A 5155-nucleotide genomic window follows, 5' to 3' on the forward strand; every position below is an offset into this window, starting at 1 on the left:
GGGGCAACACTGCCGCCCACGCAGGCCCCGCCCACGCAGGCCCCGCCCACGCAGGCCCCGCCCACGCAGGCCCCGCCCACGCAGGCCCCGCCCACGCAGGCCCCGCCCACGCAGGCCCCGCCCACGCAGGCCCCGCCCACGCAGGCCCCGCACCGCTGCCCTGCGGCGCCCCCTGCCGGGTCGTTAGCGCCTTCTGCCAAGTTAGACGAGGGAGAGGCCAAAGCCCCGCCCAGGGAACAGAGCCCCGCCTAGGGAGCGCCCATCACCGCTCTCGCAAAACTTCTGCTGCCACATCTGGGAGATCTTATTGCGGCCTTTCCTGCTTAAAAGGGGCTGATAAGAAAGGTAAAATCCTAGAATCATTTCAGTTGAAGGAGTCCCTCAGGATCATTGAGTCCAACCATAACCTAGCTCTAGCACTAACCCATGTCCTTAAGAACCTCGTCTAAACTTCTTTTAAACCCCTCCAGGGATGGTGACTCCACCACTGCCCTGAGCAGCCTGTTCCAATGCCTGAATTTGGGGGACACACTTTTGAGCAGGGCCTGTTGCAATAGGACAAGAAGTAACAGTTTTAAACTAAAAGAGGGGAGATTCAGGTGAGACATGCAGGAGAAATTTTTACGAGTGTGGTAAAATACTGGCCTGGAGAGGTGTTGCATGCCCCATCCCTGGAGACATCCCAGGCCAGGCTGGACGGGGCTCTGAGCAACCTGAGCTGGTGAAGATGTCCCTGCTCATGGCAGGGGTGGCACTGGGGGAGCTGGGACGGTCCCTTCAACCCAAACTGTTCTGTGATTCCACGATCCTTGTCCTCGCCTCCCCCAGTGTGGAGCCAGACCGGCTCAGGCTCCTCCTGCTTTACCATCACTGCATCGTGGGAACTCTGTTCCCTGGGATGTCTAATCCATACATGTTCCGTGGCTGGGCTTAAGTTCTTATAACGTGTCAAATGCCATTCAAGAACACCACTTTTAAGTTGAGGAAGCCGCTGAAATGCCTCCAATTTTGAGCTTATGTCACAGCTCATAAAATCTTTGCACAACAAAAAATCATCCCACCTCCCAGGCTTCACACACGGCAGAGGCGCCTGCAGCCAGCGTGTCGCTGTGTCTGACTCTCCTCTGCCTTATTTTGCACCATATATGGGCTGGATCCAGAGGAGTCCTTTCATTGACTGCACTGGAACCAGCTCTGCACAAGCTGCTCAGCAGGGAGGCAGGGAAGCATCACACTCAGTGTTATCTACCAAATTAGACAAAAAGAGGAGGAGTGACTCATTTCAACCTTTTTCATCTCCCCAGGCATTCTTTCTCTCCCTTCCTCTCTCAGACACACACACATATTTCACCTGGCGCTGCAGCACTGAGAGTTTTGCAGAGATTTCCTGCTTGTCCTAAGGCAGCCAGTTCTGCATGGCTCCCACCCCTGAATCTCCCACCCAGAGCCGCTCCCAGTGAAAGCTCACACAGGAAAAGGACTGGAATTCAGCACAAGCCCTGCAAAGCTGGGATCACGGCACAGCTCTACCTCACCCATCTATCTGCTCTAGGCACTGCACTCCCTTCTCTGCTCGGTCCCACCCTTCCCCACATCTTCCATCTCTGCACCACATTTCCCTGCGGTCAGAAAAGCCCAATTTTGTCTCCTTCTTTGCCATCCAGTGAGCAAGTTTCCTTCTAATCTCAATATAGCCTCCAGGATTTGAGCCCAACCAGCACAGATAAATCATTGGCTTTGGCCTAAAAGTCAGCCAATTTAGCCTTGGCAGATTTGCTCCGTCAGAGGTCACTGAGAAGCTGAGATTTACTAGAGACACTTGCTTTTTCTTGGCTTTGTGGTCAAAATCAAGTCCCTCAGTGACACTCTAACACCTGCTGTTCTTTTATGAGGGAAACCACTATGTTTCTGGGAAGAGGTAAGTTCCTGTGGTTTGTGAGGTTTTTTCTACCTCTGATGTCACTGTTATCCTAAAAACCCTGAGCAAAGAGCACGCTGACAACGCGTGTGCTGGCAGGAGCAGGGTGGCTGTTTAAACGAGTTTTCTGGGGTTCACTGTGGATGTTCTGCTGAATGTCAACCAAGAAATTGCTTGTCTTTTCCTACTGACAATTTGACTAAATTTTGCGACAACTGTATTCATACATTTTTGTGATTTCGCTGTTGAAAACCCAGTAGATGCTAAAGCTCTGCTTTCATCTCTCTTGAAAAAAACACCATAAACCTCTCCTTCAAGGCAAGAAATTCATGGTCTCAGTCAGGGAAGGACTGAAATGGGCAAACTTTGGGCAAACTATTTCTGAACCAGAACCTGAAGTTTTCTGAGCTGGATTCAAACACTCAGTAGCACATTGAGAATCCCCTGACCAATGCAGGTGTGTGGAGACCTGAAACAAAAATGAGTCTTTAGGGTTGTTCTCCCTAAAGACTTCAATGAATTAATTTGTACCTGCAGAAAGAGGGAAAGTAACCTGAAGCACTCTACCAGTGATGGGCAAACGAAAAGCACCCAGAGGCTTTTGCTGCCACAGTAATTTAATTGTTTTTTTGGGTTTTGTGGGAAGACGTGTGGTAGAGCCACAACTTTGTGCTGTGACTGAGACTGAAGACAGCTGCAGGACTGCCTGACGGAACAGAAAGAGAAGCAGCAGACCTTGGGCACAACCAAGAAAAGCCACGGCTTGGATCCTCCCTCTTCCCAAGGTAAATCCCTGGTGCCGGGGCCATTATCGTGCCCCCAGAAGTCACCTCTAACTCACAGGCCACAGTAGCAAAGATCTGGGGAGGCAGAGGGCAGGGGAAATTCACAGCCTCCGTTGCCACTTCAGTGATAGCAGAGGAAAATCAGGTCTCCATGGTCCTTTCTTGTGTGTTTGAGAAGCTCGTTGTCAGCATCCTACAAAGTGTCACCCTGGTAACTCTGAATCCTGCCTCAGCACAGATTGTTCTGCACGCTCTCTCATCTGCAGAGTTTAAAGGATGAAGCTGTCACTGGGAAATGTTCTGATTCCAACATTCTTGAGATAGACTGACACAAAGAAAACAAGTTTATTGAAACGGTGCAAGATGTCTTGATTCTTGTTTACATGGGAGCTTCAAAACACACGTTTGTTTACAGACAGTACCTGCAATCGGATCAGTGCAGGAATATTCCCCCACAGTGGGTGGGGAAGGAATGTGAAGTGCGGTATTTCCCATCTTCACCTTTTGGCTTTCATGGCTATCCTGCATTTTTAATAGAAATAATAAAAAAAAAACACCAGCCATTTACTCTTTTAATGAATATCAGATACTTCCCCAATACTGGGGAAAGCTGGACTCCAGTTCTCTTAATCCTTTTGCTGGGCTCCACAAAACCTGCAACCCTTCAAAAACTGTCTAAAATGTCACCAGGGCAGGGGCTGTTTCTCCATGGGCTGGAATTGAGGATCCTCTCTCTGCTCCCAGACCGGAGGGGACACTTTGCAGCTCCCGCAGTCCCTGCAGCGTCTCCAACATCCCCACTGACTGCAGCCGGAGTTACACACTTTAGGGATTTCTTGAAAAGTGCAATTTCCTATATACCATCCCATCATATTGGCCCTTTTGGTAAACCTTCACAGATATATAACCTGAAAGCAAGAGTCTATCTGCAGAGGCATTTGTGCTGCCCACGTATAACACAGTCCCCAAGAGCCAGCACCTTCCTTCTGACCTCTGGTGTCAGAAGTGCGAGCAGTAACCTGATTTTCTTTTCAAAAGGCCGTTGAAAAAAGAAGCCTTGTTTTACTTGATACGGAAGAGCCTGTTTCAGAAACAGAAAATACCCGTTTCAAGTAACGCTGAGGTTCTGATTAAGGTGTTTTAGTTGCTTCTATCGAGGTGAGATTTCTTCTTTAGTGTGAGCGGTTCCATTCCTTCTGTCTGCAGTTATTTTGAAGAGCACTTGCAGAAGTGGTGGCTACCTCTAGATGGTGTGTTTTACCCAGGAGAACTTTAAGCCTGGGCCTTTACATAACTTTTTGCTCACTTGTCTGCGGTTCCAAACACTCTCCAACCAAACCACACAGATTTTAGTATTTCCTTGTTTTCTTAACATGAGGATCTGGCCACAGCGTAATGTAAAATGATAAAAATAGATTACTTAGATACTTCAAAAAGGTGTATTATATGGCACAATTGGTTGGACATGTGGGGTATCTAGTATTTACTGTATCTCCTATGTAAACAATAGTATCACATGTCTCCTGGGTTCAATCCTGTGCTAACTAAATTAAAACAAAATCTATTTTTTCTAGTACAATGCCTCTGCTCTTGTACTTGAATGTAAAGAATGGGGGAAGGAACAGAGGTGGATAATACCACAAGGCTACAACGGTGGTGGTGGTGCAATAACTAAGTCCAGCCACACTATTTATTCTTCTTTTCTCTGGACAGCATAGGATGGAGCTGTGAAACTTTGGAGGGGAATAATGTATTTTAACATGTGTGTAACATTCCAACTAACTTTTGAAGCTCTTTGAGAGCTGTAGGTGGATGATTCCTGGCTTTTAAGGTGGTTTCTGTCATGCATGCTGCCCAAAAGGCTCAAAAATTCTTTCCAAATATTAATGAATTAAGATGTAAAACCTTTCTGTGAGGTAGATTGAGCAATCCTGACATGGTCTTTATGTCCCAAGTCCCTTTCAGGACATCATAGCTGATTTAAATGTGCAGCACAGCAGTTCAGAGCAGACAATGGAGGACTTGAACAGCAGATCTGTGTCACAGAGGACGAGCACCACTCTCTGCAGCCTGAATTTGGATCTCAGCAGGCAAAGCTCCTACAGTGACGGTGAGAGGATGGTGGGTAGGGATGTGCAACAGCCAGGGAGTTGCACATTACATGTGTGGGGCTGTGCTGGGGTGTTCTATACACCTTGTAGAATTGCCCTATGGAAACGTCTGGGAAGATTCAAAATCTGGTCTATCATTGGACCTGTGATTCAATTTTGTACCTCTTTTTTGTGTACAGAAGCATGTCCGAGAACAAGCATCACAGCTGCTTTAATTCTATAATATTTAATTCCCTAATACCCTTCAGTACTCAGGAGTGCAAATAAGTAATATCTCCCGGTTAACTCAATATCCAACATACAGTTTGTCACTTACCTGAAACAGAGAATGGTTTCCTTCT

Source organism: Patagioenas fasciata, chromosome 12 (assembly GCF_037038585.1).
Source record: "Patagioenas fasciata isolate bPatFas1 chromosome 12, bPatFas1.hap1, whole genome shotgun sequence".
NCBI lineage: Eukaryota > Metazoa > Chordata > Aves > Columbiformes > Columbidae > Patagioenas > Patagioenas fasciata.